The 25,016-nt window shown below is 42.7% G+C and overlaps 1 protein-coding gene across 4 annotated transcripts in view; it reads right to left on the bottom strand.

Annotated features, from left to right (window-relative positions):
- The window catches only part of arb2a (ARB2 cotranscriptional regulator A), a 162,964-nt gene that overhangs the window by 56,809 nt on the left and 81,139 nt on the right, over positions 1-25,016 (bottom strand). The window lies entirely within an intron of this gene.

The raw sequence follows: 25,016 nt of genomic DNA, 5'->3' as shown, positions 1-25,016 counted from the left end.
AGGCTACTCCCTGGACTATGATAGCATTGGCCCAGTGGACAGTGAATACAGATTCAACCTGGTGTATAGCATAATGTTATAAAGTGAAATATGAAAGAGCTGCTCCACCATAGCGTGTCCTTGTCACGTTCTGTGCAAATGTCCTTCCATGTGCACGTTCAAATACTTCTGTCCCCATTCTTAATACCCTTTCCCTTCACATGTCACAGAGAATGTGGCTTCCGCAGGCCTGTCTTCCTATTCCCTTCTGAATGTCACCGCTAAAGAAAATGTCACGCAAAGGACTTGTTACAGCACTACAATAGACTTCCCACACCGCTGGTCCCACCCCAAGGAGCACCGTAAGCCAGGCCTTGGGAACGAGCCGTTTCACTCTGCTTTGCTTTAAGATAAAATGGGAAGAAAAGAGAACAGAACTTGTAACAATAGGTTAACAATCCCTTATTGTATACGTTTAGTGAAGCTGGGAAAGAGACTGGTGGAGTGGGGATGGGCATAGCACTGCAGAATAGCACTGGTCATCTACTTGTGGTGCTAAGGCCATACAGACCAAATTTAAACTATATTAAAGAGTGTGTGAAATAAAAAGGAAATAAATAAAAAATAAAAAAGCTTCATCATAAGTGTCACCTAAAGACAGTCTAGGGGCTTAAAATGGTGTTTATGGCTTGGTGCCTGGGTGTAAGGCCGGTTACACACTGGATGCGTCGCGCGAGCGTGTCAGCTGCGTGGCGTGTCCGTTTATCTTTCGGCTCCCATGTTAACAGGTTAGAGCTTACACACTGGCTGCGTGACACGCGCGTCTCAAAACGCGTGCCTGCTAGAAATAGAACCAACGCCTATTTTGCACACGACACGCAAGAGTGTTGGAAGCGTTTCCAGGCAAAACAGAATAGGAAAAGATGTTTACATGTCATTTTGACACAAATAATAAATGACATGTTCATGTTTGAAAGCCTCCAGGTTTTGATATAAATGCAGATATAAATGTAATAAAAAAAAAATGATTTTCTAATATTGCACCTGTCAATACAGAACGAAATATTCTGTAGCCTATTTTGCCATCAATACTGCCGACGTTGTCTTTGCTGTAATCAAATCAGTATATTTTTATGTTTAACATGGTATTTCATTTCATCAATGGGAAACATACATGTGTCCAGACAAGGCTAGCAGCAGCAGCGCAGTGTCAGACACATTTCTGGTGTGTGAAGACACAGAAAAATCCACGCAGCTGACACGCAACAGAAACACCACGCTCACGCCACGCAGCCAGTGTGTAACCGGCCTAAGAAAAGCACTTGAGTGGGAGATCAAGGTAATGTTAAGGCTAAGACAGGGATTGCAATAGCAGGGCTTATTTGGTGCTTGAATGAAAGAATAGGATAAATATTGGCCGATAAAAGCCCAAGTGTAATAAAAACAAAATAGGGCTGCTTGAGTACAAAGCTTCAGTTTGGGAAGGCATAGAGGGTTTACGTTGCTGCTAATATGAATCTGACACTCAGACTGGGGCTAAGGCTGGAGAAATTACCCATCTATACACATTCACAGACAAGTAACACTGGCCATGTAAAGCCAGCTAGGCCGTGAGTTGGCTGTACATCATAATGACGTTGGGCATTTGAATACATCCTCCCTTACCCAGCCAAATTAAAGTGGGAGTGTATAGAGATAAATGGAATCTTTTAAGGCACTAAGGACTCATACATCATACAGCTGATAAGGCTTCCACAGACTGAGAGGGGAGGTACAACGACATGCATAAAAAAGTGCAGAATGTAGAGATAGACAACAAAAGAAGACACATGCTGCACATGTATGCACAGACACACACACACACACACACACACACACACACACACACACACACACACACACACACACACACACACACACACACACACACACACACACACACACACACACACACACACACACACACACACACACACACACACACACACACACCTCTCTGTACTCCCTCCTCATCCACGCTTGGTTGAAAAGCTTTCCTCTGGCAGAACTGGGCCCGTGGGAGTAGCAAAGTCAACCTTTTAAAACTGGAGGTGTCAGTCAAGGTCCTGTTTTCTGGCGCTAGCCAAACGGGCCAGTCCCTGAGTATAGAGGCTGCTAGCAGAGGCCAGGAAACAAGAGACAGTGGACTGACTGCCCATGGAAAACGCTAAACACATGACTTTAAACCAGTCAAAAACATTGCCCAAGTCTGAGGAGAAAACTGAAAATTGTTACTACTTTCCAAGTGGATAAATAGTCCTCTGCTTGCTACTATTGAATGCCCCTTAAAACATCTGAGTCCAACATTTTTTTTTGTATGGAAAATGTACTTTACATGAGTAAGGTTCACTGGATATTATTTAAAAAATGTAACTGAGCCATAATAAATAATTATTTAACTGGTGCTAAAGTACACTGTATTTGTGCGTGCGTGCGTGCGTGCGTGCGTGCGTGCGTGCGTCGTGCGTGCGTCTGTGTGTGTGTGCGTCTGTGTGTGTGTGTGTGTGTGTGTGTGTGTCTGCATGTAAGTGGGTACATGCTTGCACGTATGCATATGTCTGTTGAATGTGAGCAGATACAGTATGAGAGCACTGCTCAACAGAGGGGCAGTTTTGTGGACAAAGTGAATGACAGACAGTGGTTAGACAAACATAAAGGTATGTGTAAAGAAAGAGGCACAGCTGGTGAGGGGGGAGTGAAGGCTGGGTTGTAGATGGAGCTGGATGGATATGTCTGGAACTTAAATACTCGACTTAAGTATTTAGACAGTGCATAATCAATCTTGTGTAGATAGACTGTCTCATCAAATTTACAAGTGACAGGAGTTTTATTTTATAATGACACCTTTGGTAATCCTAAAGCACACATTTAAATTGATTAGATTCAGCACCTCTGGATGCTTTTTGATGGTAAAAATAAGTTCTCCTTCGCTTGATTGGGTTAAGTTACAAATAAAAACTACTTTGACTCTGCCCTTTTCTTACCAACTTTTGTGGTCAAGTTTTTCTGTGCTTTGCTATTCAAAGATACAAACACAGTGTTGTATGTTTGCTGAAATGAGTAGGGAAAATAAATCAGCAACTCTCACCAAACAGAGTCTGTTTCCTTGATGATGCCTCAACCGAAGATTAAAGACCAAAGAACTCCATCTCCCAGCACTGGCTATATCAATCACTCGTTCTGACAGCTCTCATTGCCGCAATGCCTGCACACATATGGCTGGCTGTGGTAACAGTTGGGGTAATAGGTTGACAAATAATGACTCCAGGAGAGAGTGCTCTACGCAGTGTGGCCTTCAACCACAATGATTTTGACACCACTGGGTTTCGTGTTTTACAAGCCACAATGACAACTGTGGTTAGATGCATGCTGAAAGCAAAATCTAAGCATGCCTGTATCTTCTGATAGTTGAGTGATACTCATGGTTACCTTACAAACCAGTTACCATAAAGCCACATTCTCCCAAGTGGGTAGCGATGTAAAGCTGTCTCATCATATGACTCATCATGTTATAATTTTTACACCATGTTAGCCTGTGAGTTATTGTTAGCCATCTTTATCCAGAATGTTAAATGTGCTAATCCACTATGTAACCGCAGACTGCAGCTTTAACAAGGAAACAGGCCAGCTGTTGTGATCAGTCTTGTATCGGACAGGGAAAAAGGAAGAGAAACATGTGGAAATACTTGTTGAGCTGAAACCAGCACACAGATGTTGAGACATTTGCCGCCTCTCTGCTGGCCTTTCCTTTAATGCTAGAGCAGCTGGATATGCAGAGTAAACTTCGGGTGGGGGTTGGACATGGTAGGATAGCATGTATAAATGAAAATTAAGAAAAGGGGAGTCGAAAGGCAGAAGGTTATAAGAGGAAGCTGAATGGATATCAAAAGTAGTATACTCAGAGGAAGGAAGGAATAAGAAGAAAAAGCAAGACAGAAGAGAGATAGACAAGCAGATGTGCACAACAAAGAATATTTATGAATGCTTTATTAAACCCCATGAGGAAATTTCTCTTTCAGAAACAGCATCCCTGAAGCAAGTGGGCTTTCGCTTTTGCTTAAGTGGGCACGATGCGTCCCATCGCAGGGGTATGAACCGGAGTCCTCAGCTTGAAGGGCGGCCTCTTTACTCACTAGAGCCCCTTGGTGAAATGTTTATCACCAGTCTGGTGTACTTCATCTATCTTCTGCACCATTACATGCTTATAAGTTGAATTCAGTTAAATTATTAAGGTCATTTTGACTTCATGATTTAGTGTGCCACAAAAAAAAAGGTGTAAAAGAATTTTCTTAACCTATTTGTGACATGCTGTTTCGAAACACACTCCCTCAGTGTAATTTGACCGCTACGAACTGCACTTTTACATTAGCATTTCTCTGAACCGTGATAACAAAGCTGAGTCACAACTGATGAGGCAGAATTGAGTTCACCCCCACCCAACATACATTTAAACTCTGGATGAACTATGAAGTGCTTCTCCCTGCACCATCTCTGTTTCTTCCTCATAAACCATTTCTTTTCTGACTCTCTGTAGACCGCCCAGTTGCTATAGGGACCTGAAAACATCACAGATTTCTGACCCCCTGGTCGGCACAATTCTACTTAATCCAGCTTTTTACAAGCTCTCTGAAGAAAAAGAAAAAACACGCAGATCCTTTTCTCTAACCCACGTATCTTGTACCTGACCTCTCACATGGCCCTCAGCAAAGTACAGTGGCTAGCCCTTTAAGCTGCTTCCTGCTACAAAGCCAGCTAATTTCTAGACTTTTTGTTGTGTGGGTTGTGCGTATGCAGGAGGGAAAGGAGGGCATATTAATCATGTTTATTTATCTGGACGAAGAGTTGAAATAAGCGTCGAGACATCATTTAACAGCATGCTAAGCTAATCTCTGGTCGAGATAAATACTTCATTTCTCTCCTCTCCCCGTGACGCTCCCTTGCTCGCGACTGCTCCGCTGACGCTACATCTAAACACCGGCAATAATAAAGACAATTATTTAAGCCTTTGATAATTATGTGTCAAAGGCAGCGAAAGCCACTAGATAATTGGGAGAAAACTGAATGGTAATCCACAATGGAGATCCCCGTGGGGGGGACAGGCAGACTTATCCCTAGAAAGAATGCAGAGCAAGAAAAAAAGAGAGAAACAGCCAAAGACATGAAGATGAGAGCTCTTTAAGGGGCCTTGCTCACTGTCAGATAGTCAATGTGAAAAGCCACAATTATACATAGAGAGAGAGAGTGCAAATAGAGAGCAGCAAACAAGAGATAGGAAAACAAGGGATAGAGAGAGAATGACGGAAAATGAGTGAGAATGAAAAAGAGGACAAAATGTTGCGCGTCAGTGGGAGTGAGCAAAGACTGAGCAGAGGCCAAGGGGAAGGAGGAGAGAGAGGGAGAGAGCAAGAAGCGCCCCATGACGATGCCAGTCAGAGACGAGGCTTATAATGTGACTGCGCCATGCACTGCCAACAGCCACACATAATCTAGGACTACCCACTGAGTGCTGAAGCACTGCTTAAATATTTGATTGATTAACTGTCCTGTCGCTGCCAGAGAGTAAGAGGAGAGCATCAGAAGAGCCAGGGCGAACACAGAAAAAAACAAACAAACATGTATGTGGGTGCACACCGGAAGGTTAGAAAACACATGGCGCAGGCACACTAACACATACACCCCCGTAAATCCCTACACGCCAACATTGGAACAGGAGCACAAACACAAACACGGGGACATGTACACATTGCGAGCATGTGTAGAGTCGGGAAAGACAGTGGCAAAGGCTGGGAATAAAACAAACATAAAGGCTGACTGATGCTCTGGCAATGATTTTCTTTCCATCTTAAATAAATAAGGACAATAGCGTTATAGATAAACAAGTGGTTAAGTTGATGATCCTCATCTGGCTTTGGCTTATAATGGCCGCGGGATTCACCACAGGGATGATGTCAGTGTGCTATCTCTCGTATTCCTACAGTGTCTGTGTACGACTGTTTGTTGCTAGCAATTGATTCCAGGTCATAGAAGGTGGATGGGACTCGGAGTGCAACATGTTCTGCTACTCTAACTACACTGCCTGTGACACACACACACAAACACAAAACACACTCATCCCTGTCCGTCCCTGGCTGTGAAAACACAGGCAGCTGGCCCCCCACGCTCCGACACCCTCCACAGGAAGAGACAACACCAGTGCTTCCTGTGGCTTTGAAGCAGCGGCCCCAGGTCCCATGTCGGTCCCCAGCTTCCTTTGTCTTAACCGCAGGAAGGAAGCCCTCTCTAGCACGAGGCCACAGGGCCCTAGGGAGCCAGAGAGAGTGTGTGTGCATCTCTCAGTGTTGTGGGAGTGTGCAGTGGTTTTTCCCCTCATAGAGGTCACATGAATTTACTTGCCGGGTTTCTTTCCCCTCTGCCTCTCCAGTGCATGAACTCTGGTCATGGTGAGGGTGTAGAGAGGGAGGGAGAGAGCAGGAGAAAACGGCAATAACTTCCTCCTCTCTTTCCTCTTTCCTGTCACGGCTGTTCACCACATGCATGATTAAGGGAAGATGATGGAGAGAAATGGAGAAAGAGAAAGGGAGGATGGTGGGCGGAGAGACAGGGTGAGATTTGAAAGGGTGAGGAGGGGGCATTGCTGAATTGTGTGACTGACAGCACCGGACGCAGGGTAGTGGTAGGTGGTGTATGTCTGTGTACGTGTTGGGGAGGATTCTATGCGTGTATAGCCATGCAAACCACACACACACACACACATATATATATATATATAGATACAGACCAACAAGTGGGGGCAGTGAGGAAAAGGAAGGCCAATAAATATTTACTGACACAGCAGAAGTGGAGAATGGTTGTCCACTGGTGGAAACAAAAGGCAGAGGATGACAAGCGGTGTGCCAGGAAACCCGCCGGCTGTGGGCGCTGCGCCCCGCTTGTGCCCGCATGGAAAACAAGAGGAAGACAGGAAGGGAGGATGGAGAGAGAAAGAAAGAGAGAGAGAGAGAGAGAGAGAGAGAGAGAGAGAGAGAGAGAGGGCTGGGAGGATGGGATAGAGGGAAGGAATAAGGGAGGGAAGAAAGGGATTGAGTGTAACGGAGTGCTCATAAACAATAGCAGCCTGGTGCGAAGCAACCATTGTTTCTTTGAAAAAAAAAAGGATTTAGTTTCCTTCATACCAAGTTGAGTGAGAGTTTTAGTGAGTTGGTTTGTGCATGTGATAATGTGCAATCAGACATTTATGTAAAAAAAATTTTTTCTTATATTATTTCTATATATTATAACTACTGACTGTAGCTCACGGAATCTCTCTTCACATAATCAGAAGCAAATTTCCACTAAAATCTTTTTCCTCCTGCTAGTGATATATAATTCCATGAAATAATAATGAGTCTATGAAACATTTGAATTCCTATTGGTTTTTGACTCGACAGACAACTCTTTTATTGCACTGACATTGGATTCAAATCATTCAGACCCAATAAGCCAAGCAGATGCTCAAATGTACAGCAGCATTTTATATTTTAGAATTACCACAACAGAATTCAATTAATTTCTAATTAACATCTGCACAGTGTTAAGTGTTAATGATATTAACTCCCAACAGTTTGATCAATTTACATTTCTGTCACAGTGAAAAAGAAGGGCAGCCGTTGCTCAAGTTGCTGGAGCTATATCAACAATAGCCTTATAATGTTCACATTGAAATGATATTGACACAATTAAGAAAGTGGACAGTGGAAGTTTTGTAACATTAGTAGTTAGGGATGTTCTTATATTGTTTGGCGACAGCAATTACAGGAATTCTCCAAATGGTAATTTCTAATTAGGCAGCATTCCTTAACGAAGTGAAATTACGGCATGGCGACTAATTAAAGTCTTGTGTTAATTAGAATAAATCTTAGTTAAGAAAACCAGCACAAGGTATGGTGGGCAATGTCTTCATCATTCCCAAATCAACTGGCCATATTAACAGCGTTGGTCTACAGAGTGCATGAGAAAGTTACTTTTGCACATTGGATACAGGCTAGGCCTCATCATCTCCACTCGCCTTTTCTTTCCCTCTCTCTCACTCTGAAAGTGCTTCTTTCTTGTCTTTCTCCCTGTCTCCCAACCCTCCGGCAATGCTGTAAAATAGAAACTTAACCTCAATATTTTCCCTCACGGTGCTGGGACTTGCTGGCCCATTAAATTCCCCTTCCCATGTGTCAGCTTGCACATTTCCACCATGAAATGTTCGTATAATTAAACTTTCTTAATGATTTATAAGCTATAATAATAGCCGTAAGTATTTCAGAGCAGGTTAAAGGGACAGCCTTTAAGTGCATGCCGGGGGATGACCCTGTTTTAACATAGTTTCGGATGGGTGACTCTCAGCTGGAGACGAGGATGGATAGGGCGAGGGAGAATTAGATTGATGGAGGGAGGGAGTGAGCGAGAGGGCCTAACAAGGGTGGGTGGAGGAGGAGGCTGAGACCTTTGTGTCGTAACTCAGGGTGATGCTGACATCGAGGAGAACCGAGGGTTCCCTGAACCCTGGCAGGGAGGAGACAGCTTACCCCTGACAGACAGAAAGAGACACACACATGCAGAGCAGGCAAATGGCGGCAACAGAGGCTGAGAGACTGACAAAAAGAAGGGAACCCTGAGCTGGGAGAGGAGAAGGCTGGATGCAGAAAGAAATACACAGGTAGAAATACAGACTAACATAAGACAAAGAAAACAGATTCTATTAAATAAACTTAATCCTGGTGAATCAAACACACACAAACACAGACAAAAATGTCTAAATATATGCATAAACTGTTTGCATGCGCTGACACACACACACACACACACACACACACACACACACAGACACACACACACGCACACAGATGTTTGCTCTCTGCTGCCTCTCTCACGGCGAGGCTGATAGGATTGCCACTTAGGAAATCAGTGTGTTTTCACACCACTCTCAGCTTTGCCAAAGCTAATGTGTTAAATATCCATCGGGTACTGCTGTCCATTTCTGAGACACAGACACACAGACACACACAGACACACACACACACACACACACACACACACACACACACACACAAACACAGACACACACAGCCATAGGGCCTGATAAACATTGATTCCTTGTACTAACTGAGTCCACATTTGGTATTCAAGCCATAATTCTAAATTGGGGATCAGTGAGAATATTTTACCACGCTATAATGTGGAATTTTCACTCAGTTCTTCTAAATTTGTTGTGAGATGGTTTAAGTAGAGACTTTTTTTCACTTTTCTTGTCATTATCATGAGCCCATTCGTTTGTTTCTTTTAAATACAGCACTGTTGTAGACAGTAAATTCACTTCCATGCTGCACAAATCAACACATGAAGTCCAGCTACTGTAAGTGTTTTGGAAAGGTGGAGCCTGCTAATGGCAAAATTCACCAAATATCTCAGTAGACTGTTTTTCACCTTAGCTGTGAATGGGGGAGGAGGAAGACAAGGAAAATGAAACAAAAACAACAAATCTGGAGGCGCCTGCTGCTCTACACATTACTGGCAAATCAGGTATGTGCGAGAGTGTGTGTGTGTGTGTGTGTGTGTGTGTGTGTGTGTGTGTGTGTGTGTGTGTGTGTGTGTGTGTGTGTGTGTGTGTGTGTGTGTGTGTGTGTGTGTGTGTGTGTGTGTGTGTGTCTCCCTTCAGGGCTGCAGGAGTTGGATTCTCAGGGGAGGTGTTTTGTTTAAACTTCCAGGGCCACTCGACCCATCTCTGAGTGAGAAACCGCTCATGGACAAACAAAAAGAAAAGAAAAAAGTTAGGGGGGGAAAGAAAAGGGGAGGAGAGGTAAAAGATAGTGCTAATGAAAGTGACAAAGAGAGTGCCGCTCCTTTCAGTTATCATCCTCTACTCATATTTGCTCGTCTCCTGTGCTGTGGGGCAAGGGGGAAAGAGACAGCCCCGGAAAAAGAAATAATAATAATTAAAAAAAAATAACAGGCTCTGTGATCCCTCTGTACTCAAAGGAAGGAGAGAATAAGGGAGGGGAAACGAGAGAAGGCCAACTGAAATTAATGAAAATATATAACAATCTGAAATGAACTTCTTATTGCCACTAGCCATGATTTAAAACAGCTTTTTAACGAGAGGAAAGATGAGTCAGAAAAGAAAGAGAGGGACAACCGGTTGAGGCCATATTACAAATTGGACAGGCTGGAGGAAGCTACAAGTTAATTTGCCCCATCATGTAAAAACTTTGCAGTTCTCAAGGCATACTCACTTAAATTATTATTTTTATGTCCAAATTAATCAAGACATACGACTTAAAGATAAAAAATAATACTAATCTAGGGGCATAAGAAAATACAACGTAATTCAATTAGCCATTTAAGCAGGCAGGATAAAGAAAAAAACAAACCCATTTAAAATATTGGAATAGTATCACGATTTTCGATGGACCAGATTTAATAGCAAAAACATTTTCCCTTCTAGCTTTAAATACAAATGTAAATTCCATAGATAGTCAAAAGTTAAAAATAAAAATGAAAAGCCTCAATTTTGGGATCTATTTCAGCAAAAGAAAAATATTCATATAAAAAAGTAATAAAATAATATCAAAATTAATGAGATACTGCACACTGGTATTAAAATAGATACAAAAACATTACTAATTAATTGTTTTTAGTATTATTATTCTTATCATTATTACGCTGTTGTTTAAAGCAGACACTACATTTTGAATAAAACATAAGAACACTTCATAAGTATATAGTATTTACTTTGTTATTCTTCTGTTATTCTTTGCAATGTTTTGTACTGTAGTTTAGTAAAATAATTTGCCCAACAACCACAGCAATATACTTTTGAGTACATAATGAAATCACCACAGTGATTCCCCTAATGAATTACATTTAAATCTACCAAAAGTAGTACACCAGTTGAAGTGCTTTTCAAGTGATATTATTGATTAAAAACAAAGCCTGAGAGAAGGGTGAGGAACACATACACAAACACACAAGCACATACAGGGCAAACACACACACACACACAATTCAGTATAAAGTATATTATTAATCTTGTAAAAAAAAAAAAGCAATTAAATCAAAGTGGTATAGAGCCTGAAGCTATGAGGACTGTCAATTCTGCTGGAAATGCCACAGAAGATTACAGTTGGGTTTGTGGATTCCATGAACCCTTTTTTTTGATTAGGGAGTCAATTATTTCTCATTACTGAAGATGCTATTTCGGAAAAAGACCTTGTCAGTCAATCACACAAAAAGTCCTCGAAAAGCGTGAATAAACCATTAAAGAGAGAGGAGGATGAGGGGGTGGGGGGAAAGCACACTGACCCTTTTCCCCACCCAAACTCCTACTTCTAGTCAAATTACCTTTTTAACTATTACACCTCTGTCAGGTCCTTGTCAGCGTATGGTAATTAGGGCCTTCAGTGGAGAACATTTGAAAAGAAAACAGTATATTTATTAGTTTATCTCAGAGAAAAGCATTTACCCAGAGCTGAAGGTAAGTTTGAATGTGGTGATTATCTTGTCATTTTCAGGCTGTTTGTCTAAGAGTGTGCATGCGTGTGTTAGTGGGTGTTTGTGTGTGTGCATGTCAGTGTGAGCGAACGCTGGTGTGTGAGACTCCAGGTAATGTGCTGTTGTGCATGTGTATGGAGTGTGGATGGACGTACACATTCATACATATATATATATATATTTTTTGTGTGTGTGTGTGTGTGTGTGTGTGTGTGTGTGTGTGTGTGTGTGTACTTTAGTTGCTTTCAGCACACTGATAGGCGAGCACAGCACATTTCTCCCGTCCTCTTTGTTCTGTGTTGGGTTTGACACCTCTAAACAATAGCAGCGCTTCACTTCGCCCAGGCCCAACCCACCACCAACCACACAGCATGGACGGGAGCTGCCAATTAGCACTATCAAACTCCCCTCATCAGCTGTCTGCTTACCACAAAAAGAAAAGAAAATCCCAAAACAAATCAATAATTCAGAGTTTCCCTCAAAAACAATCGCATTGATCAGCGGACTTAAGGATACAGGAGGGAAGTGAGAATGATCCCTAATTGTACAGTATGCATTGTGTGTATAAAAAAGATGCACAGAAAGAGCACTGCTGATGTGACCACATGTGGAGTGTAGCGTCGCAACAAGCTCTCAACCAGAGTAGAAACAAAGATCTGTGTCATCTACGTCGCCCCCTTTTCCACTCTGGTGTCTGGAGCTGATCTTTTATTTTGGGGCCGACTCTTCCTTGAACCAACCTTAATGCGACTGATGTCCCTTGTCCAAATCCCTATCCCTTTGTTTAAAGAGGGCATTCACTCTCATGCATTCTCTTTTGACCCACACACAGAAACTCTCATCCCCTCAAGAAATGCCCCGCTCTTTCTTCTAGTTTATCTACCTTTGTCTAATGCCACGCTGAGTGAGCTGTGTTTTATTTGGCGGCCAGCGGGCAGCCAGACGATGTGGTTTGACCCAGGGGAAGGAGGTCCGATGTGCGGAGAGAGGAGTGGAGAGGGGGGCCTGTCATGGAGAAAGGGTCTCGGAGGGCCGGAGGTGAGCAGAGGTGTCTGGGAGATGACTGTCGCTCCTCTCGGTGGTCCAAGCCCTATTTCATTAACCTACACCCCTGGGTTCACCAAACAGATACAGGGGGTGGAAGTGGGGACAGGGGGGTGCGGACGGGTGCGGAGCACTAGCCCGGGTGACCACCAGAGACCCGCTGCCTGCCTGCCTTCCTGTCTGTCTGAATGCAGATCCATTACAGACAAGGGACTGCTTTTTAACAAAATGCAAACACAAACAGGAGCACATGCACACAGACACAAACAAAACACATGTACACAAAAAATATACTTGCATCGAAGCCTGCTAAGGGAAAGAGAGGGGTAACAAAGGACAGGCAGTGCCCCCTAGTGTTTTCATCAAAGAGAAATCAGAAATCATGGGAGAAGTGGCATCACATGTGGAAGGCACAGGTTGGGGGTGGGTGAGTAAGGTGGACGGAGCAAGACACTGGGGGAAGAAGGGAGAGGGATGGAGGGAGCAAGAGATGAAGAAGGGATGAAAGTTAAGGTGCGAGTATGGGGGGTTGGGGGTGTATTGCACATGTTAGCTGGTTAGCTGGTTGGTGGTGGTGGTGGTGGTGGTGGTGGTGGGGTTAAAAGATGTCTTGACACGACCAAGATGTTTTTAATGTTCGAGGCCGAGAGAGCGAGAAAGTGAGAGGGGGAGAAGGAGAAAGAGAGCCATGCATGAAAGCCGATGTCAGAGGAGTCCAGAGGAATCGTTGGGTGTGAAGCCATCTAATAGGAAAGCAGAATATATATGAGACAGGGACACACACACACGCACACACACACGCACACACGCACGCACGCACGCACGCACGCACGCACGCACGCACGCACGCACGCGCGCACGCACTCACTGTGAATTACTGAGCCACCCAATGTGGCCTGGTAACTGATCTGAACATGAACCACAAACTAATGAGTGACATGACGGGGAAGAAATGAAAACCTAGCTTACTGGGACACCAAACAAGTCTTTGGAGCAAAACGCACACTCATGCTTTAAGATAAAAACGTGCACACAAACATGAATGCATTAAAAAAGAATCTGTGTTCTTTTTTTTTTTTTTTTTTTTTTTTTTACTCGGACAGCACATCCAGCTTCATATCCCCACCATGAAACAAGGCCTACCCTTCAGTGAGTTCCGCATTCAGCTCCAAGCCAGCTAAGACATCAAAGGCTGCACCACACCAGGAGTCTCTCGCTCGCTCTCCTTCTCCCTTCCTCTCTCTCCCTTCCTTTTGCTCTTTCATAACCCCCATCGTATTTCACAGCACATAAAGCCTTAAAATGGCACATAAAATCTCTTTTCACTGTCAGCTTTCCAGGCTTAAAAAATTAAATATGTTTTACTGCAGGTACATAACTAAACCACACCCATGGAAAAAGATTGCCATAAAGGATTCAAACTCAGCTTTCCATAAGTATCGGAGGCTATATAGTTGGGTATAGATCAGCTGAATAGAGCTTAAAGTGCCTAAAATACAAAGTGACTGAGAAACTGTGGAATTGCCTGTTTTTCCTTTGCCACCAATCCCATCGATATGTTTTCCATTAAAACACTGGAGATATATGCAGGAAATAAACGGCACAGTCTGCAGGTGATGCATTTACACTGAAACCTTCTTTACAAACGCACTAAAAGAATGCTGTGACCCTGGTGCAGAGGGTTTGGAGGAGGCAGGGCGAAAACACCACAGAATACCAACATCGCATTCAATGAACTTTAAAAGTAGTGAAAGACAGAGAGCAGAGAGTGAAGGAGGCGGGCGTGGATGGAGATGCAGAGTCTGAAGGAAAAAAGCAAAACGGGGAGAGAAGATGAGAGAAGCAGAAGCAGAGGAGGCAGAGAAGGTTTAAACTTCAACCCTAAAGTCACTGAGTTCACTGACATTTGCACTAGGATCCGCCTAGCTGTTCCTCACAGCTTTTCAGAAACGACACTTTCCTTTCAATTCCTAAGACTTATTCTTCCTTCTACATTCGCCGCAGAATGAGACCATTCACAGTCTTGGGGGCAGAGACAGAAAGAAGAAGAAAAAACAGAAACTGAATTGAATGTGTTGAATTCAAGACAATTTGCAACCCTGTATGTCCTCAAGATGCCTCTCGTATATTGTATGCATTCTTATGGAAGAATTAACAAGAGGGGGAGGGGAAAAAAATGACAAGTGACAAGCGATTCATTTGAGCTGTCAACATGTCATCTTCACCGCATTCAAACCTCACGTCAACCGCTCGCATTCCCACTCTGGTGAAGGTGACCTAGGTCGTAACCAGCTGACACACCCAGACACAGCAGGTGAATGCATGGAAATACCACAGTGGGAACAGCGAGAGATCGGCAAGAATGAAAGGAAAGTTAGAGCAAAAGGAAAAATAGGACAGAATGTGACATCTGATCAGAAAAGGGAAACAAATGCGGATACTTTTTAAAGGACTGAGAGCATCTTGCAATTTCAGGTAAGAAAAAAATAGCAATTCATAGATAATTCGACATTTAAGATTATATTAAATAAAAAGCATGATTATCATTCAGCGGCTTTACGACATAAACAAACAGCACCTCAGAAGATGAATTTTAAATACAGTGGGTAGGAACTGTGAGAAGGAGGAAACAGTGGGGAACAAAATGGTGGTCTTGGACAGAGACATTAAAAAAGAGAATAAAAAGAAAAAAAAACAGTGTGAAGGAGACATAAGTGAGTCTCAAGTGAAGGGGTGACGGTAAAGAATGAAGGAGCAAGGCCGATATAGAGTGTAGGTTAAGAGAGTAAAGGTAAAAACATAGTGAGTGAATCAGAAGCAAAGATGAAGAGCAAAGAACAGGAGTAAGACCATATATATATATATATATACACACACACACACACACACACACACACACACACACACACACACACACGGGTACGAGATAAAAGAAAAGAAAACGAGAAGTTCACAGATAAGTGGAAAGAGAGAGTAGGAGGGTGCCCGTAAATGCTCTGTGGAGTGTCAGAGCCACACAATAAAGAACGGTAACAGGGAGTGGTTTGACATTTAAAAAAGTGGCAACGGAAGAACGACTGAAGGAGAGTTTCGCGGCAAATAAAGAGAGAAGGTAAAAGAAAACGAACGACAGAGAGAGGAGCGAAAAAAGTGGACAGCAGTGCCCAATGGGTATTAAAGAGTGAATGAAAGAGCAAGAGAGGTCTGAAGTAGAGGAGAGTGAAGAGAGCAAGACCTTGCCTCTGAGGCAACGAGCCGAAAGAGAACGAGAGAGGCAGACAAAGCCGCACACTGCTCTCACACAGCAGAACAAAGAGAGGAGGTGCATCATGGGAGTCTGAGCCTTGCGCCGCCACTGACGCCATGCTGGAAAAACACGCAATGGCACATATGCACAAATCAAAACGCAAACAAGCAAGCCTTCATGTAAGGATCATTGATTGGTACATAGATCTGTTTTCAGTTTATTTTGGTAAGAAGTCTAATTGCCTTTAAATAACAACAGGGTCAGTTTTCCTACTTTTAGTGCTGCACCTCGTCGACGTTCACAAAACCGCACAATTACAAGAATGCAAAAAACTAATGCAATCACATCAACTATTGTGCATATCATATACTAGTACTAGTCTGTCATAAACTAGTCTTAACTTTGAATAACATTGACTTTAAAATAGCATAAACCATGCCACCACAATATGGTAGAGAACAAGGAAACTGTGAGTGAATCAAGACATCATTCTCACTGACCAAGTGAGAAGGTGGAGAGAGAGAAGACAAGGCAAGAGGAGGGGGAAAAAACAAACAAAGTGAAAGACAGCGTAGGGTGAGGAGAGCTTTCTCTTTAGCACACTGATACAAGCAGACCAGGGTTGAAGCAGAGGGTGAGGAGAAACAGAAAGGAAGGAGGGATGTTCACTTTTAGCAGCAATTCAGGTATGAGTTTAAATGCAAATATCCGTCTGTGTGTGCGGAGTGTTCTGTGTGCTTCATTGTAAATCTGATTAGGTGCATATATGCATGTATTTACTCCCATAAAAGCAGTGTATACTACTCAGGAAAACACAGGCTGAAGGTGTAAAGACACAGGGGTGGCAGGGTGAAACTGTGTTTTACTTTCTCAGCTTAAGTATCACAATTGAAAGAAAAAGTGTTCAAAATGATTAAGATATTGACTGTAAGGTTGTCCATCCAACCTCCTCTGAATCATACCTCTCCCTCTCATGTGCTCTCTCCTTCTTTTGCCTCTGCTTCCTCTCTCCCTGTCGGCCCTTGCTCCTCCGGCAGGTCTGATGTGCCGGAGCTGCAGCTGAACTCTGAGTAGCACTGTCTCCGGGAAAAAACTAAGTGATCAATGTGAGAAGTCACGGGGCGCTCATGGACAGGCCAATCAATGGTGGAAAGAACCTTGCCCAGGGCCTTATGCAAATGGAAGCACGTCCCGTAACCTCGGGAGTGAACATGCGCACTAGATCAATGGGACGAGGGTAGAACCTTACAGCAAGATCAGCCTCAGCCAGTAAATATGTAATGATGAATCCCCCAAGATTTAACTGAACTCAAATGAACTTCAACTAGCTTGGCTTCTTATATCACAAAGTGGCAAGAAAGACCCCGTGTTGAAGAGGTGGGGTGTGTGGTGGTGGGTGGGGCAAGACAAGAGAGATTAAAAAGAGCCTTCGCACAATGATGCAATGAGGACAGATTTTTTTCACGTCCCTTTCACTAGGGAGAAAAAAGGTGAGAGGAGACTTATGAATAGTCACCTCAACAATACTTGTTTCAGGTATAATGATTTTCAATTACGTCACCATGGCAACATCCGTGTGTTTTGAGGAACGAAAGAAATGGGTGGGTAACCGTGACAACCTGGTGAAAGCGTGCCCGACCATTGAAAACCATGGATGGTCAGGCCAAGGTCTGGATAAGACAATATTCAAAACCAACAGCTGACATGTACTCATGCCCTCATATACCCGAGTCTGAAAGTGGTATCAATCAGAAGCTATCACACACCAATTACAAGTATTGAATGACTTCATTATGTACAAGGTAACCGTGGCGATCCGGAGACTGATAACAACTATTGTCTCTGTAAGCAGAGAATAACAGCAACTTACTATACTGGTCATGAAAAAAGTAAGCTGTGTACTCAAACTTTTAACTGCCATGGACAAAAAAGAGAAGGAGATACTGTTAAAGCAGTCAAAGGTGTTTTTGGTGAACTGAACGTATCCGTTTGCAACTACTGAACGTTAGCGTTGTTCACTTGTTAACCTTGAAGGGGGGGGGTTGCTAGTGCAACTGGCATTTCAGATGCAGCTACTGGTACTGCTGGTACTTCATATGAATATTTGAACAAGTTTTAATTAACAAATTAATACAGATCCCAATGAAAAAAATCTCACATTTTAAATTTTTTGCAAATTCTGCCCGCAGGGTCTGAAAAAAACAAGTCTGAATATTGGCCACATTGGCAACGAATTGGTAACGACAGATCCAAGTTGAAGCATCAAGGAGGTTATATTGAAAAAGAATAGCTCAAAGCGCTCATTAAAAAACCCCGGAAGAAATGAACATGGGTCTGTGAACTTAGTTCAAAATTGTAACTAGGGTGACCAGACGTCCCGAAATCCAAGCAGTTGTCCTGAATCCCGAATCCTGCCCTAATTGTCCAGAAAATTAGAGCAAAGTCTCAAGAGCAGACTCTCGAGTAGTTATAGTCTGATAGAACATTAAAAACTGTTCATGGTGATTGAGTCCTCCTGCAGCTAGCTCCCGTCATCACTTGAGTTCATGATTGCAATGATTTTTTATTTGTATTTTCGGGTTTACAAGATATATTTTGTGACATATAGGTGCTTTATCAAGCTATCAAGCGATCGCTTCCCTCAGAACCTCTCGACAGTTTTTCTGTGTTGTTGTCTGTGTTTTTGTTGTTGTTGTTGTTGTAACAGCCCTCCAGGAGCGTCTGTCTTAATACACTGAATATAGAAAGTGAAGTGATCACAAAAAGGAGTTGCGAGTTTGCGGTTTGTGGGTGTAGTGGTATGTATGCTACCAAAACTGTAGGAAAATACAGCATTTCTTTGAAGAAAGAGACTGAATCGGGAGCAACTGATAATATAGATATACTGTAAATCCTCTTGAAATCCATTTTGTTGATACGATAACAACTCCTGACTAATTACCTAGCTAGTAAGTTGTTGTTACGCATGAGAAAACAGAGGACAGGAAGATGCTAGCCGCAAATAGGACACATGATGAAGGAGGATAACTCAGTGGACAAATGGGACCCACCCTGTATTCTGACACAGCACGGAAAAATCCTGTCAACTATAAAAAAAAAAGATGTGCTGCCTTTTACTGCATCCCTTTGGCTAACTGAGACATTATGAAACAACTGGACGAAAAAGAGGAATGCAGTTTATATGTAATGAAAAGAAATGTATGACAAATAAACCAAAAACATCAACAGTGGTTATGTTCTAGGAGCATGATTGTCTTGCAACTGTGCAACAATAATACAAGACAGAATTAATAATGAAGAAAATCAAAAAATGCTGCAAACAACAAAAAAATGTAGTACCTCACACAAAATCAATTTCCCCTTGATATTGAAGGACAGGACAAGAAAGACAAGAGGTGAGTAAAGTATTTCCACACCCCCCCCCCACCCCACTTCTTACCAACACTATAAATGTAATCCAAAAACCAAAGATGCTCCTGAAACATAGAGAGAAACACCAACAAAGGTGAAAATAATGGCGACGTATTGAAGGGAATACTTCACAAAGCCTATTGTGCGAGTATCCTTTTCAGACCGCAAACCCGCTGTAATTTGGTCTGCGTCATCTGCCTCTAGTCACAATGCAGCACTACAGCTTTGAAATGGATGGCAAATGAAGGCCATTTGTACATAATCACAGCAGATAGAAGAATTCAGAAGCCCTACAATGTGTTGTTGAGGTGGAAAGAAAGACCTTGGTCTATCTGTGGCAACCAGCACAGCTAAGGTTTGGCAAGGGAGGTCTTTTTTCCCCCCAGAAACAAGCAAATCAATTCAAATCAAATCAGCTTGCTAGCCGTGACATTTAAACAGTTCAATTTACATCCTTATGTTAAGAGGAGAGCCGCTCTCTAAGATGCCTATTCATTCACAAAGAAATTAGATGTCTATATTTCAGCTGCTTAATAGAGCAAATATGCTGTAGCCCTACTGAGGAAGAAACCATGTCATTTCATGGTGTACAAAGGGCTAGGCATGGTCTGTCATTACGAGCAGAGCACAAAAACACAGAGAGGGATAATGTACATAATATAGACAGGTCTGGAAAACAGCACATACACGCACACGCGTACCAACGCACGTGCACACGTGCAAGCGTACATACACGCTTTCTCAGTGCCGATGGTGTATGTCCTGAGGGCTGCTGTCCTGCTGTGCAGGCTGGCAGGCACTTTTGTCATGGTGGTCCTTTTGTTTCACATCAAACAAAACGCCACAGCTTTGCATACGGCTCCACTAATTTCTGCTAGTGTGCCCCAGCCATTTATCATCGCCTCTCACCCTCTCCTCCCCTAACGTGGCTCTGATAGCTGCTCTCCACCAAGCTGTTCTGCTCAGGACGATACAGGCTTCTCCAGGCTAGGGCTGACACACACAGACATGCACATATGCATATGTGCACATACACACACATACATACATACACTAGACCCATAAAATATGCGCGCACCCACTTGCAGACATAGACAGACATACACACAGGAAACTGGACTACTACTACAGCGCTTACAAGCCCGCCAGCTATGGAGAACCTTGAGATAAAAACAAACCTTCTCTTCATCCCCTCCAGAAGCAACAGACAGGCTAGCACTCAGAGTTTCGAAGGCGGCCGAGACGTGCATAGAACATTAGACGAGGGGATTTTCAGAGCCTGTGTATGGACGTCTTCACAGCTCGGATAATTTTGTCAAGAAATTAAAAGTGATTTTTTGCTTGTGATAAACTCAGGTGAAGGTTGCACTGGTCCTTGAGGTTGCACTGGTCTTTGAAGAGTATTTCTGATATAAATGTGGAACTTAGTTAGATACAGTTTAAAGGAACACTCCAACATTTTAGGGAAATAAACGGGTTTGCTGTCTGACTGGGATTTAGATTCTGAAAAAAGATCAATATCAATATTATGTCCGTGCATTCAGTAGAGATTGGTCCGGGACGTGTTTAGTTCAAGGTTAACATAGTTTAGTTTTAGGAAAGCACAAACACTGGAGCAAGGGTGGAAAAGCTAACTTCCGACAAAAGAGAAAACTTCAACAACAACTTAAAATGTGTCTTTTTTTTCCCATTTTGGGTTGTGTACCAATCCATCCAAGAATCAGCTAGGCATTTTTAAGACATAGGGAATCGTGGAACGCCAAGAACTAAGACATCTAAGAGACTTCATGAAGTCGCTTCTCTCTGCAGTCTGATGCATAAGCTAACTTAAACCATGTTTATTTTGTATTTCTACACATTAAATACACAAGAAGAAAATAAGTATTCCTTAAAAACCATAGAAAATGACAATAAACATTACAAGACATCATAAAAGGTAAATTTAATTTCAAGAAGAAAATGCACTTACAGAGCATAAGTGAGGCTATGAATGTGTTTCCTGAGCTCTAAATGTGTGTCAAAACACCAGATATACCGACAGACATTTAAAGCAATATGAATAAGAATTAGGATCAGGTACAATTACAACACTACATTTTTGTGATTTTCAAGAGGCATGCTGTAAAAAGGGTGAGGACTGGAAACAGAAGTGTTGCGTTGTGTGCACTGGGCTGTTACCATGCCAGTCATGGAGCTGTACAGACCACTGCCAGACCCAGAGTCCTGCACAGAGGGCATAGTTGGCACTGCCGCTGCCCTGAGGGTCACCACGACTGGGAGAGGGGGAATTAGTAGGACGAAGGAAATGAGGACACAAAACAGGACATAAAGCAGAACTGAGTTTGGGATGGCGAATGTGGCGGTGAAAGGGTTCTGTACTTATAGTAAAAAAGATTCAAGAGAAAGAAACTTGAAGAGCGCAAAGAAATGGACGTGAGCTTGTCTGACAAACGTGGTAAATGAATAGGAAATCCTATTAAGTCAGAAGCCAGAAAAAAAATAAGCGCAACTACATTTTCTTATTTGTAATTCAACTTGTGAATCTGATTAGGCACAAGAAAGCTTATTGTTCTTCTTTGCATCTTCCCATACCATACAACATAAACAGCTTTAGTTTAGATTTAGTGTGAGGATGCCATATCACGGCAGAGAAATGTAATCACTTTCTAAACTCAGAGCTATCTAAAACTAACTTCTCAGAGTCAGACTGATTCACCCGGCAGTGTTTCATCTTTCTCATCCTCCACACACCGGTATAGCAATGAAGTCCACAAGGAGTGAATAAATCCTATCTGTCTCACCTCAAGCATCTCTTCCCACATCTGACACCTAGCCACAACACACACACAGACGCACGCACGCACGCACGCACATACACTTACACACACACGGATCCAAGGACAACAAGAGAGAAAACGTAGCTATATTCATTATAGATGGAAACAGGTGGCACTGTACAGAAAGTGTACAGGAAGATTTACTGCAAGCATGAACTATATATATGTGGCGTGTTCATAGAGGATACTTAAAATCTGTAATCATGTTCTTCAGGGGCTATTGTGGCGGCTGGCTGGTTGTCTGGTTGGCACCCACACATTTGTGTACTGGGAGACAGATGCATTCTTACATAAGACCTTATATAATGTGGCCCTCTGCTATCCAATAGGAGTGCTCCTTTTTCGTTCTGTGAGCAGGGAAGGTTAGTGCAGGAACACAACCACCACTACCACGTACGTCCGTCCCCCCGCACTCCTGGCAATGAAGAAAGATAGAAAGACAGGCTGAGCAGAGGAAGACACGGAGGCAGGGATCTCTTTCTGTATGGTTCTATCCCCTCGGGCCCTTACTCTCTCTCTGGTTCGTTCTAGGTTGAAATTTTGTCCTGAAGAAAGGAAACTGCAGACCTGCAACCTAGAGGAGCATGGCCAGTTTGTGTGTGTGAGATGGAGAGAAAACAGCCAGGCTAAAACTCCCTAGACTTTGATGGGAATATAGGAATACTGGGTTCAAAACAAAGTAGCAAGACTCGGGGAACATGACCCATCTTCCTTTAAAACCATACAGCTGAAAGAGACAGAAAAGGAGGAGCAGGCTGGCCAAGCATGAAAGCAGATGTCAGAGGAGACTCCAGACTCTAAGGGAGCGATAGAGAGAAAAAGAGAACTGCAAAACACTGAACGGAGATGGATGGATGGATTCTGTGATAGCTGAAGAATGATAGAAAAGGGGAAAGGGCGAGAAAGGTAGGGTTGAAGCAGAGAAAGAGCGAGCAGCATTCCCCCTGCAGCGCAAGCCTCTCTCTCACACTCTCATTCAAAGGCAGTTAGCTACTCTTTGATGTGTCTATAATTAGTCAGTACACACTGTGAAGTGTTTTAAAAGAAATCAAATTGCAATGAAACACTTGAGCACTCCAAACAGGGGCTAACATGCTCCGGAGCAAAGGGAGTGAGCAGGAAAAATTAATAGCGGGCCTTTTTGATGTGCTTGATCAGAAATGTATTTATTAACTGCAAAGGGGAGTAGTAATTAACCCACAGACAGCTTGTTTTCTCTGGGTCTTCTCATGTGTCAAACGGTTCATCCCGCAAGGCTCCACTCTCCAGCTCATGCCCACACGCCTCCCACCCCATCCCGCTGGACCACTTTATCCTCAATTAAGTAGATGGTGTGCACATGTATGTACTGTATGCATGTGTGTGTGTGTGTGTGTGTGTGTGTGTGTGTGTGTGTGTGTGTGTGTGTGTGTGTGTGTGTGCGTGCGTGCGTGTGTATAGCAATAACAAGTAAGAAATATATAGCAGCTGCTTTGAATCCCATGTGTATATTCATATGGCACTCTTGTAAATTGGAAAATATAAAAAGGTTAAATAATAATAATAATAATAATAATAATAATAATAATATAACAATAATACAAGAAAATCTTAAAACCAAATCCAAACCGGCAGGATTGGCTTGAAAAAGTCTGCACATTGCTCTCTGAAGACAAAGTTGCAGGTGGGCAATTGAGTGTAGCTATTTAAAACTATAATGCCTATATGTGTTTGTGTCAGTTTGGAAGAGATGATTTCAACACTGACAGACAACAGAGGCTGTGATGGCCTCGAGGGAACCCTGACAATGGCATATTCAAACACCCTGTCACTTAAGGTGAACACAAGGATCTTTTAAGTCTCTGTTTTGATGTTACCTTCTCCATATTGCATCTGCTATATGCTATGTATTTATATATGCACTTATTGTAAATTAGTGTTTTTAAGAGCGTTTTCACATGACAATGACATCATATAAAAGAACCTCATCGAGGCCTTTACACAGAGAGAGGGAGTCTGACTGAAGGAAACATAGAAGACAGAATGAGACGAATAGAGAGAATAGCAAGCCTTCGTCACACAGCGAGAAAGCCCAGGAGATTGGCTGTCACGGACAAAACACTGCATGAATATTTAGCAGCCAAATTAAAATTACAAAATACTAAACAAAAAGGAGTAGGTGAAAGAGAAAGAAAGAAAAGAAAATATTCCTGAAAACACCAGTGGGACAAGTGCCCACCTTTAATCTCCCACTAGCCGTGCCCACATTGTGCCGCCTCCCTCCTCTTCCCCTTCCTAAGAAAAGAGAAGAGATATGTCCTGAATAATATGGGATGTGGTGAGTCTAGCAGTAAATCCTTCAGATCAAGAAACCAGCAGACTGGCATTGTAACCCAGCTCTCAGATCATAGAGAGGCTTGCAAACACAACTAGCACCGTATGTCAGCTAGCATAGCTTAATACAGTGTAGTCCTTGGTATTCTAAATGCGAACGCAGCTAGCACAGCATGTTCGCAATAAGCCTGGCACTGAGCAAGTACTGCTACATACAAGTGCTTGTTGGAATTTCAGAAGCAGCAAATACAACAGAATTAGACTTTTGGTTGTTCTTTTCTTTTTTTTTCATCAAGCAGCAGAGAGCTACTGCTATACTGTATATGAAAAATGTGCAAAGATGTTTTACGCACTGTAACTTATTAGCTAAAATTAGTTTTCAAAAGAATAGCATCTTTTGTAGGAATATGAGCCTAAAATATCACATCTGGCTGTTGTCTTGTCAACTCTCTGCATCCTAAACATCACATCCCTGTAACTACTTAGCTCAACTTAAAGGGGTGATAGAATGCAAAACCGATTTTACCCTGTCATAGTTGAATAACAGTTCGGTGGGTAAATAGGACATACATAGAAGCTCAAAGTTCCACTGACACCCCTTTACTATGAAAATTTCATATTTTGAAACTGCC

The sequence above is a fragment of the Perca flavescens genome, chromosome 5, assembly GCF_004354835.1.
Source record: "Perca flavescens isolate YP-PL-M2 chromosome 5, PFLA_1.0, whole genome shotgun sequence".
Lineage (NCBI taxonomy): Eukaryota > Metazoa > Chordata > Actinopteri > Perciformes > Percidae > Perca > Perca flavescens.
The sequence above is the reverse complement of the archived record's forward strand: the minus strand, read 5'-3'. Positions and strand labels throughout refer to the sequence as shown.